We start from the raw sequence: 13,481 nt of genomic DNA on the forward strand, positions 1-13,481 counted from the left end.
CTGTTTAAATGCATATTTTCTGTCATCAAGATTAGTATCAATTGTTGGTCGGTCACGCTTCTCTTCAGACTCCACTATCTTTGACAGTTCCATCCCTTTGTTGGTGAAAAGCTTCATGACATTTTGTGTTACATCTTTCACTGTATGACATGCATCAGGTTGGGTTTGGTCAATACGATGTCCATCTACAGTTAGTCTTTCTAATGCATACTTCCCTTTGCAGCCTGTAGCGCTAGCAATCATGGATTTGTTTATCTGTGTAGAGGTTTTATCATAAGCATCACGATAGATTTTCTCCGACTTCTCATCTCTGATTCGTGGAACTTCAGAAATCGAAGCAGTATGGTCATGGTCACAATCCGCAGTATTAGGTCTGTAAAGATGGTTACATGGGTATATTACCTTCTTCAATATTGAGCAATACTCTCCCCTTATATGACACCAATGACATGCTGAATATCCACCACTTCCTTGGAGGTTGAATAGTTTTGTTAGTCCTGGATAATCTAGAATGTACACCAGTAACCTGATTTTCACTTGAACATGTGCCTTTAAATAGCTGTCATAGGTTTTACACCTAGTTAGATGCAATAGTTCATCGACCATGATTTCAAGGTATGGGTCAAGTTTAGATGCTTCAGCCCTGCCACTCCCTGGAATTATTCCAACCAATTAATTAATCATCCTTCTTGCCTCCCTATAAGAAACTGGAACCCTAGTGCAGCCTTTTTCACCTGTAGTGTTACCCAAGTTAAGAAAACAGTCCATCCTTAATTCATTGGAAAATTTTGTCTTGCTCATAGATGGATGGGAAGAAAACATGTGAAACTTCATTGCTAACCATTGTAAAACTGTCACATTGGAATAATTTGTATTTTTTTCAATGGCTATTCCATCGCTGTATACACTTTTATCATATTCTATTGACCATTCAGATCCGTTTCCATTTTTCACTCCATGATCAAGCAATTCAGTCTCATAGTCAGATTCTTCTTCACCGGATGCTGATGAATCATTGTCAGAATTAGAAAATCTTTTATCACTAGATCCTTCTGACAATATTTCTACATTGCCAAATGTATTTGCAATAAGTGTTGATGTGTTTGTATGATCCTCTTCTGTGATTAAATTCTCCGATAAAAGATAATTCATGGATGTATCAACCGATGGACCCCAGGAGCAATCACTGTAATGATAATAAAAAGATTAAACAAAACATAACGATCTTGACAAATATATATTATTTGTGTTTACATGGACACATTCCTACTGCTGTGGAGCAAATATTTTTGTTGAAAATAAAACTAATGTGATCTATGAATTATATAAACATTTTGAAAAGGTAATTTTAATACATTGTACATATATATTTCACATTTCAGGATTGGGAGGGGGCAATGTATAGAGGTACAGAATGCCAGAGTTTAATCACTTAGTAATGATAATTGGCTTTTTATATTTTCACATATTGCCAACATACATTAACTATTAATATTATATCCGTTTTCATTAACGTTAGTTGATTAAGCTATAATATTTAATAAGAAACTGTTGTATGTACATGTACATAGTTTGCATTTGATTCCAGGGCTTATGTTATACAAAGCACATACAATGTAATTTCATACCAAAAACTAGGCCTATCGAACCATAACCAAATATGTCAATGACTATTTATTGGGTATTTAAATTAGATTTTATTGTGAAGTTATTATGTATTTATTACCTAGGTGAATATGTCACTTCCTCCTCAAAGTCTGCATCATGGAGATCCTGATTTTCTTGTTGATTTTCCAGCAGTTTTGTTGAATCAGCATCCAAATCTTTATGATTATGATCAGCCGGCTCAAGCAGTTTTTTTAACCTATGGACATATAATACAGGAACGTTGCAAAATATGTCTACATAAATGGTCATTAAGAGAAGTTTTTAGTTATTGATGCAACGCCGATATTTTAACCTTCTGCATGGTCTTTCTGCAGTGACAGCCTAAATTTGTAAAATATTAAAAAAAAAATGTTACACTTTCAATTTGTGCAGTAGAATAAAAATTCATCGCATATGTGATAGAGTTGTTACTTTTATCAGTAAAATTACTAAATTGACAAAGAACGATCGAGTTTTGATAATAGATATCGTATACGTATACGTAGAGCGCTATATATCTCCTAACCTAGTATACGTACCTACTGTACACACACTAACACAGTGTTGTAACCTTTTAAATATTTCTTATGAAAATCTAGAAATATTGTATTACGGGAACATGTCTAGTCTTATATTAAATTTAGTCTTTATCTATAGGCATTACAGGCTAAATTATATTTTGAATATACTGGACTTTTTAAAATTTTTACTTACGACTTTCTCCGTTTTTGACGAGGAGAAGCTGATGGCCTCGGACTAGTCGATCTGTCTGATGTATCGGCACATTTACAGGGCGATTCAACTAGGCCTATGTGCTGTCCGTATCTTGACAGATGATCTTGAATAGTCCGATAATCGACTGGCTTCTGACGCGACCGACAGATTTTACATGGGCATCTTGTTTTTCTTCTTGGCATTTTTTTATAAGCTATATCGTGCACAGGCCGGCGTAATCATATCTCACCGGGACATCGTTTGTCTAAGAAGTAATCCGAGGAGTTCCGAAATATTGACCAATCACAACTCGCCTTTGTATTCAGCTCAAATTCAGAACCCGCGTGTTTTTAGAAGCAACCCACACACTCGCATCTCAGAATTTACGTGTACAAAAATCTTAATGATTCACTTGTCGATCATGGATACGCTATTCACACCAGAAGGCCGAAACGCTATGAAAGATAAGGATCGTAAATGATTACATTTTTCAGTCAGATTTTTTTTGTAGAAATATAGTTATATTGATAAACATGTTTGCGCGCCAGTGAATGAACGTTAACATTACGAAGTCATAGTACCATACGTACATCCCGGGAACTCGTAAATATTATGTCAATCTTAATTTGCCACGTAATATCAAGCATACTAAAATAACTAACTTTTCATGTTGGTAGCGTAAGATGGGTACGCACTTCGTCTGATGGTATTAATCAAAATTGGGATGAAAATTGTTTAACCGATGTGGAACCACGTGCACACCGCCTGATCGTTATATATCACAGGAGTTTGACGTTCAACAAGCATATATCATTCTTATTGAAATAATTTGTATAGTATACAGGGTATTTTTATATGGATTATTATAATATATTCTTTTATATTGTGTCAACTTCATGATTTGTTTGGGAAAAAACTGCAATATTTAGAATAACTTAAAAATTGCTAATGGATATTTTGGTACCAATGTGTACTACATATGTAAGCAAACTGTCAAATTCTCAGGACTCTGGCAAGTCAAAAATAAAACTAGTCCACCCCAAAAACTTGCATGAAAGACAATTAACCAAAAATAATGCTAATATAGAAACAGAATATTTGAAATCATTTTCCCAAATTCAAACTAATGCATCAATATCTTAAGCGTGGTTTTGTGTCCTTTTTGTGACATGTCTTTCATTTCATATGGACAATATACACAATAAATACAGAATAAGGCAATATACACAATCTCTGAATCATATTTAATATGTAAAATAAATTATTTGATATTTATGGAGGACAAAACAGTTGATTTATTTCATTTGAATTTCCAGAGAATGGTATTTCAATGGAGGATTTGTCCACATTCACAGAAGGGGACATTCAGGATATATTTAAGAACTTCTCTGATAGAAGGAAAGCAAGGCAAATCATTTGTTCACCAAGCTTAGTGGATCATCATGATAATGATTCTATATCAGACCAAGATATTGATGAATCTAACTCAAGTTCACAAGATCTTGATCAGAATACTCCCAAGGCAAAGTATAGTGTTGACGAAATGCTCAAAAAAAAAAACTTCGAGGGAAAAGTTCTCCAGCACAAAAGTATTTCAGCTGTTTGATACGTGACGCTGCAAGTGCAGCAAAAATTTTGAATGATCCCAAACCTATCAATGAAATTCCTGGAAGGAAAAAAGATGTGTTTTTGAACATCATGAATGAAAATGTGCCGGAACTTGTAAAGGGTTCAAGATCAGAAATGTTGGTCAGATTAAAAGAGCACCTTCAAAACAGGAGGAAATATATTCTTGACAAGTCAACAGGCAAAAGGAAAAGCAGGAAAAAGAATTTGAAAGAACTTGCTGGTGACCATGTGATTCAGACTTCAGGGATCCAGGAATCAGATTCTGAGAGTAGTGTTAATACTCCCTGTACAAGTACATCAATTTCTTCTAAAGACTCTGTTATCAGTACTGCCAGTAGTATTCAGAGTAAATCTTCTAAGATGGAGAATGCAGCATTTAATCCTGGAGATGTTGTGTACTTAAAAGACAAAACTGGTAATATGATATTAGGAAGTGGAATCTTAGTTAGCCATGAACCTGTTTTTTCGCAGATCATTTTGAAGACGAAAAATGAGGATCTGTCCAGTGAACTGAAGCAATGTGAACTACATGTACCAGACATGGACAAATGTCTGGGGGATGTTCCCCCAAAATCCCTGATAACATACTTTTCTAAAAGACTAACAAAGAGCAAAGGTATAAAAAAAAGTTGACAACACAGGTACTTCAAGTGATTCTTCTCTGAAGAAAGGCGAAACTGTAAACATGGAGCCTGAACAATCCAAGGAGACATATCATTCAAAGAAACGAAAATGTTTGGACTTTTCTCAGACCATCCCAAGTAGTGTAAATTCAGAATTACCTAAGCTTTACAAACGGAAGAGGACACATCACTCGGTGAATGTGGATGAGAAAACGGAAATGGAACGTCAGTATTCATCATTTGTGTTTATGGAGTGGGGATGTGGCGATATTTATGCAGGACTACGAAAGAAAACTCCAACACATGAAATGATCATAAACCGTAAACCGTGTCTAAAATTTAAAAGTGAACGTGAAGAAAGTCAGAAATATGCGGAAAACATGTTAGAAAACTTGTGTGGAGCTGCATGCAAAATAAATGACAAGGACTGTCAACTAAATGCTGACATGAAATTTTGTATCTTTGAAGAGGAAATTACCACCGGTAGCCCAGAAACAATGGAATCAGAGTGTCTGTGTCTCGTAATCAATAAGATAAAAGAAATACAGGTACTGCCTCACATGAAAAAAAGAATTTGTGAAGAAGATGTCAGAAAACCTGAGGAGTTATTTGCATGATTAGAACTGGCAAAATTTTGCATCTCATGATCAGATGATGAAGAACTGCAACAATTACTTTTAAGGAACATTACATTTTCAGTTTTTGTTTTTTGACATTTGAGCAGAGTTTTTGTTAGCACAGATTTGAGTAAACTTGATTTAATTTGTCTTTTTATTTGAGTTAGAGATAGTTCCAAGATCCAGAGCTAGAGTTTGAAATAAATGATATCTAAAGACAAATAACTTTTTAATTTGTATTAATTTCTTTATTAAATTAACATGTTCATGGTAATTCATATGGTGAAATTAAATGTACACACATGTACATTTGTACATGCAATTCCATGATTCAAAATCTATTGTTTGTATAACTTGAATGATCATGACAGGTCTAGATATTCTGCAATAATGTACATTGCTTTCTTTTATTATTAATTTGTAATTAAAAAGTAATTACTTTTTGTTTACTGAAATTAATGACATGCTTACAAAAAATAATGATATGCTTATCGAAAAAAAGTAATTATCATGTCAGTAATGATATCATTACTTTTCATTAGATTTGTACACCTTTAATTGCACTAACGAAAATTAATTATCATTAATATTTTTTTCTTAATGAAAGATAATGACCATTATTTTATCAACTATCGTATGTTATAGCAAATGTAATGGCAATTAAATAATAATTAATTTTCATTAAAAATCATTAAAAAAAATAATAGTCATTTTAAACCAACAAAAAGAGTAATGATTTTTTTAATAAAAAGTAAGAAGCAAGGCAATTAATTTGCACATCATTAAAGGTATACAAAACTAATGATCTTCTTTTAATTGCTTTTTCATGAGCAATTGATGGCCTATTTGACAGTAGTGTACACCGCCCCGTCCTGTTATCAATTCACTGCACAGTCCCGTCCTGTATTCAATACACTGCACAGTCCCGTCCTGTAATCAATACACTGCACAGTCCAGTCCTGTAATCAATACACTATACAGTCCCGACCTGTAATCGATACAGTATACAGTCCCGTCCTGTAATCAATTCACTGCAAAGTCCCGTCATGTCATCAATACACTGCACAGTCCAGTCCTGTTATCAATAAACTGCACAGTTCCGTCCTGTAATCAATACACTGCACAGACCAGTCCTGTAATAAATACACTAAATAGTCACGTCCTGTAATCAATACAGTATACAGTCCCGTCCTGTAATCGATACAGTATACAGTCCCGTCCTGTAATCAATTCACTGCACAGTCCAGTCCTGTAATCAATACACTGCACAGACCAGTCCTGTAATAAATACACTAAATAGTCACGTCCTGTAATCAATACAGTATACAGTCCCGTCCTGTAATCAATTCACTGCAAAGTCCCGTCATGTCATCAATACACTGCACAGTCCCGTCATGTAATCAATACACTGTACAGTCCCGTCCTGTAATCAACACACTGCACAGTCCCGTCCTGTAATCGATACACTACACAGTCCCGTCCTGTAATCAATACACTATACAGTTCCATCCTATAATCGACCACTTTACAGTCCCGTCCTGTAACTCGGACCAATGTACAGCCCCGTCCTGTAATTCGGACCACTGCACAGTCCGACCATGTAATCGACGACTATACAGTCTCGTCCTGTAATCCGGACCACTTTACAATCCCGTCCTGTATACGACCACTTTACAGTCCCGTCCTGTAATCGACCACTTTACAGCCCCGTACTGTAATCCGAACCACTCTACAGTCCCGTCCTGTAATCCGGACCACTTTACAATCCCGTCCTGTATACGACCACTTTCCAGTCCCGTCCTGTAATCGACCACTGTACAGTCCCGACCTGAAATCGACCACCGTACAGTCCTGACTGTAATGAACCACTACACATCCCCGTCCTGTAATCCGGACCACTGTGCAGCCCCGTCCTGTAATCCGGACCACTGTACATTCCCGTCCTGTAATACGGACCCCTGTAGAGTCCCGTCTTGTCATTCGGACCACTGTACGGTCCAGCCTTTTAACCAACCACTACACAGCCCCGTCCTGTAATCCGGACCACTGTACAGTCCCGTCCTGTAATCAATACACTTTATAGTCCCGCCCTGTAATCAATACACTTCACAGTCCAGTCCTGTTATCAATACACTACACAGCCCCGTCATGTAATCAATACACTACATAGTCCCGTCCTGTAATCAATACACTATATAGTCCCGTCCAGTAAAGAATACACTGCAAATTCCCGTCCTGTAATCAATACACTACACAGTCCCGTCCTGTAATCAATACACTGTACAGTTCCATCCTATAATCGGCCACTTTACAGTCCCGTCCTGTAACTCGGACCAATGTACAGCCCCGTCCTGTAATTCGGACCACTGCACAGTCCGACCATGGAATCGACGACTATACAGTCTCGTCCTGTAATCCGGACCACTTTACAATCCCGTCCTGTATACGACCACTTTACAGCCCGTAATTCGGACCACTGCACAGTCCGACCATGTAATCGACGACTATATAGTCCCGTCCTGTAATCCGGACCACTTTACAATCCCGTCCTGTAATCAATACACTACACAGTCCCGTCCAGCAATCAATTCACTCCACCGTCCAGTCCTGTAATCAATACACTGCACAGTCCCGTCCTGTATTCAATACACTGCACAGTCCCGTCCTGTAATCGATACACTACACAGTCCCGTCCTGTAATCAATACACTATACAGTTCCATCCTATAATCGACCACTTTACAGTCCCGTCCTATAACTCGGACCAATGTACAGTCCCGGCCTGTAATTCGGACCACTGCACAGTCCGACATTGTAATCGACGACTACACAGTCCCGTCCTGTAATCCGGACCCCTTTACAATCCCGTCCTGTATACGACCACTTTACAGTCCCGTCCTGTAATCGACCACTGTACAGTCCCGTCCTGTAATCCGGACCACTTTACAATCCCGTCCTGTAATCCGAACCACTCTACAGTCCCGTCCTGTAATCAAGACCACTTTACAATCCCGTCCTGTAATCCGAACCACTCTACAGTCCCGTCCTGTAATCAAGACCACTTTACAATCCCGTCCTGTATACGACCACTTTTCAGTCCCGTCCTGTAATCGACCACTGTACAGCCCCGACCTGTAATCAACCACTACGCAGCCCCGTCCTGTAATCCGGACAACTGTACAGTCCAATCCTGTAACCCGGAACACTGTTCGGTCACGTCTTGTGATCGACTAATAAACAGTTCCGTCCTGTAATCGACCACTGTCCAGTCCCGACCTGTAATCAACCACTACGCAGCCCCGTCCTGTAATCCGGACCACTGTACAGTCCCGTCCTGTAATCCATACCACTGTAAAGTCCTGTACTGTAATCCGGACCACTGTGCAGTCCCGCCCTGTAATCCGGACCACTGTACAGTCCCGTCCTGTAATCCATACCACTGTAAAGTCCTGTACTGTAATCCGGACCACTGTGCAGTCCCATCCTGTAATCCGGACCACTGTACAGTCCCGTCTTGTAATCCAGACCACTGTACAGTCCTGTACTGTAATCCGGACCACTGTGCAGTCCCGTCCTGTAATCCGGCCCACTGTACAGCCCAATCTTGTAATCCGGACCTCTGTTCGTTCACGTCTTGTGATCGACGACTATACAGTTCCGTCCTGTAATCGACCACTTTACAGTCCCGTCCTGTAACTCGGACCACTGTACAGTACCGTCCTGCAATCGACCACCGGTCCCGTCTTGTAATCCAGACCACTGTCCAGTCCTGTACTGTAATCCGGACCACTGTACAGTCCCGTCTTGTAATCCAGACCACGGTACAGTCCTGTACTGTAATCCGGACCACTGTGCGGTCCCGTCCTGTAATCCGGACCACTGTACAGTCCCGTCCTGTAATCCATACCACTGTAAAGTCCTGTACTGTAATCCGGACCACTGTGCAGTCCCGTCCTGTAATCCGGACCACTGTACATTCCCGTCCTGTAATACGGACCCCTGTACAGTCTCGTCTTGTCATTCGGACCACTGTACGGTCCAGCCTTTTAATCGACGACTATACAGTCCCGACCTGCAATCGACCACCGTACAGTCCTGACTGTAATGAACCACTACACATCCCCGTCCTGTAATCCGGACCACTGTACAGTCCCGTCTTGTAATCCATACCACTGTAAAGTCCTGTACTGTAATCCGGACCACTGTACAGTCCCGTCCTGTAATCCGGACCACTTTACAATCCCGTCCTGTATACGACCACTTTACAGCCCCGTCCTGTAATCCGGACCACTGTACAGTCAAATCCTTTAATCCGGACCACTGTTCGGTCACGTCTTGTGATCGACGACTATACAGTTCCGTCCTGTAATCGACCACTTTACAGTCCCGTCCTGTAACTCGGACCACTGTACAGTCCCGTCCTGCAATCGACCACCGTACAGTCCTGACTGTAATGAACCACTACACATCCCCGTCCAGTAATCCGGACCACTGTACAGTCCCGTCCTGTAATCCAGACCACTGTAAAGTCCTGTACTGTAATCCGGACCACTTTCTTGTCCCATCCTGTAATCCGGACCACTGTACATTTTACAGTCCCGTCCTGCAATCGACCACTTTACCGCCCCGTACTGTAATCCGATCCACTCTACAGTCCCGTCCTGGAACTCGGACCACTGTACAGGCCGGTCCTGTAATGCAGACCACTGTAAAGCCCTGTACTGTAATCCGGACCACTGTGCAGTCCCGTCCTGTAATCCAGACCACTTTACAATCCCGTCCTGTAATCGACCACTTTACAGCCTTGCTCTGTAATCCGAACCACTCTACAGTCCCGTCCTGTAATCGACCACTGTACAGTCCCGTCCTGTAATCAACCACTACACAGCCACGTCCTGTAATCCGGACCACTTTACAATCCCGTCCTGTAATTGACCACTTTACAGCCCCGTTATGTAATCCGAACCACTACACAGCCCCGTCCTGTAATCAATACACTACACAGTCCCGTCCAGCAATCAATTCACTACACCGTCCCGTCCTGTAATCAATACACTGCACAGTCCCGTCCTGTATTCAATACACTGCACAGTCCCGTCCTGTAATCGATACACTATATAGTCCCGTCCTATAATCGATACACTGTATATATCCCTCCTGTAATCCATACACTGTATAGTTCCCTCCTGTAATCAATACACTGCACAGCCCCGTCCTGTAATCCGAACCACTCTACAGTCCCGTCCTGTAATCTGGACCACTTTACAATCCCGTCCTGTAATCGACCAATTTACAGCCCCGTTCTGTAATCCGAACCACTCTACAGTCCCGTCCTGTAATCTACCACTGTACAGTCCCGTCCTGTAATCAACCACTACACAGCCATGTTCTGTAATCCGGACCACTATACATTCCCGTCCTGTAATCCGGACCACTGTACGGTCCCGCCTTGTAATCGACGACTACACAGTCCCGTCCTGTAATCAATATACTTTATAGTCCCGTGCTGTAATCAATCCACTGTATAGTCCCCTCCTGTAATCAATACACTGCACAGTCCCGTCCTGTAATCCGAACCACTGTACAGTACCGTCCTGCAATCGACCACCGTACAGTCCTGACTGTAATGAACCACAACATATCCCCGTCCTGTAATCCGGACCACTGTACAGTCCCGTCCTGTAATCCAGACCACTGTACAGTCCTGTACTGTAATCCGGACCACTGTGCAGTCCCGTCCTGTCATCCGGACCACTGTGCAGTCCCGTCCTGTAATCCGGACCACTGTACATTCCCATCCTGTAATACGGACCCCTGTACAGTCCCGTCTTGTCATTCGGACCCCTGTACGGTCCAGCCTTTTAATCGACGACTATACAGTTCCGTCCTGTAATCGACCACTTTTCAGTCCCGTCCTGTAATCGACCACTTTACAGCCCCGTTCTGCAATCCGAACCACTCTACAGTCCCGTCCTGTAATCCGGACCACTTTACAATCCCGTCCTGTAATCGACCACCTTATAGCCTTGTTCTGTAATCCGAACCACTCTACAGTCCCGTCCTGTAATCGACCACTGTACAGTCCCGTCCTGTAATCAACCACTACACAGCAACGTCCTGTAATCCGGACCACTATACAGTCCTGTCCTGTAATCCGGACCACTGTACGGTCCCGCCTCGTAGTCGACGACAATACAGTTCCGTCCTGTAATCGACTACTTTATCGTCCAGTCCTGTAACTCAGACCACCGTACAGTACCGTCCTGTAATTCGTACCACTGTACAGTCCTGCCTTGTAATCGACGACTATATAAACCCGTCTTGTAATCTGGACCGCTTTACAATCCCGTCCTGTAATTGACCACTTTACAGTCCCGTTCTGTAATCCGAACCACAACACAGCCCTGTCCTGTAAACAATACACTACACAGTCCCGTCCTGCAATCAATTCACTACACCGTCCCGTCCTGTAATCAATACATTGCACAGTCCCGTCCTGTATTCAATACACTGCAAAGTCCCGTCCTGTAATCAATACACTACACAGTCCCGTCCTGTAATCAATACATTATACAGTTCCATCCTATAATCGACCACTTTACAGTCCCGTCCTGTAACTCGGACCACTGTACAGTCCCGTCCTGTAATCCGGACCACTTTACAATCCCGACCTGTAATCGACCACTTTACATTCCCGTGCTGTAATCGACCACTGTACAGTCCCGACCTGTAATCAACCACTACACAGCCCTGTCCTGTAATCCGGACCACCGTACAGTCCAATCCTGTAATCCGGAACACTGTACGGTCCCGTCTTGTGATCGACGACTATACAGTTCCGTCCTGTAATCGACCACTTTACAGTCCCTTCCTGTAACTCGGACCACTGTACAGTACCGTCCTGTAATCGACCACCGTACAGTCCTGACTGTAATGAACCACTACACATCCCCGTCCTGTAATCTGGACCACTGTACAGTCATGTCCTGTAATCCGGACCACTGTTCAGTCCCGTCCTGTAATCCACACCACTGTACAATCCGTCCTGTAATCTGGACAACTATGCAGTCCCGTCCTGTAATCCGGAACACTGTACAGTCCCGTCCTGTAATCAACCATTATACAATCCCGTCCTGTAGTCCGGACCACTGTACAGTCCCGTCCTGTTATCCGGACCACTGTACAGTCCCGTCCTGTAATCCGGACCACTGTACAGTCCCGTCCTGTCATTCGGACCACTGTAAGGTCCAGTCTTTTAATCGACGACAATACAGTTCCATCCTGTAATCGACCACTTTACAGTCCTGTCCTGTAATCGACCACTTACAGCCCTGTTCTGTAATACGAACCACTTTACAGTCCCGTCCTGTAATCCGGACCACTGTACAGTCCCGTCCTATCATTCGGACCACTGTACGGTCCAGCCTTTTAATCGACGACTTTACAGTTCCATCCTGTAATCGACCACTTTACAGTCCCGTCCTATAATCGACCACTTTACAGCCCCGTTCTGTAATCCGAACCACTCCACAGTCCCGTCCTGTAATCCGGACCACTATACAGTCCCGTCCTGTAATCGACCACTTTATCGTCCAGTCCTGTAACTCGGACCACCGTACAGTAAAGTCCTGTAATTCGGATCACTGTACAGTCCTGCCTTGTAATCGACGACTATATAAACCCGTCCTGTAATCTGGACCACTTTACTATCCCGTCCTGTAATTGACCACTTTACAGCCCCGTTCTGTAATTCGAACCACTACACAGCCCCGTCCTGTAATCAATACACTACACAGTCCCGTCCAGCAATCAATTCACTACACCGTCCAGTCCTGTAATCAATACACTGCACAGTCCCGTCCTGTATTCAATACACTGCACAGTCCCGTCCTGTAATCGATACACTGTATATATCCCTCCTGTAATCCATACACTGTATACTTCCTTCCTGTAATCAATATACTATATAGTCCCGTGCTGTAATCAATCCACTGTATAGTCCCCTCATGTGATCAATACACTGCACAGTCCCGTCCTGTAATCTGAACCCCTCTACAGTCCCGTCCTGTAATCCGGACCACTTTACAATCCCGTCCTGTAATCCGAACCACTCTACAGTCCCGTCCTGTAATCGACGACTACTCTTAGGCTCTATAAAAATGCAAAGTGCCTATTTAGGAAAAGACATCNATGTAATCAATACACTTTATAGTCCCGTCCTGTAATCAATACACTGCACAGTCCCGTCCTGT

The sequence above is a fragment of the Mizuhopecten yessoensis genome, unplaced genomic scaffold (genome assembly GCF_002113885.1).
Source record: "Mizuhopecten yessoensis strain PY_sf001 unplaced genomic scaffold, ASM211388v2 scaffold10701, whole genome shotgun sequence".
Classification (NCBI taxonomy): domain Eukaryota; kingdom Metazoa; phylum Mollusca; class Bivalvia; order Pectinida; family Pectinidae; genus Mizuhopecten; species Mizuhopecten yessoensis.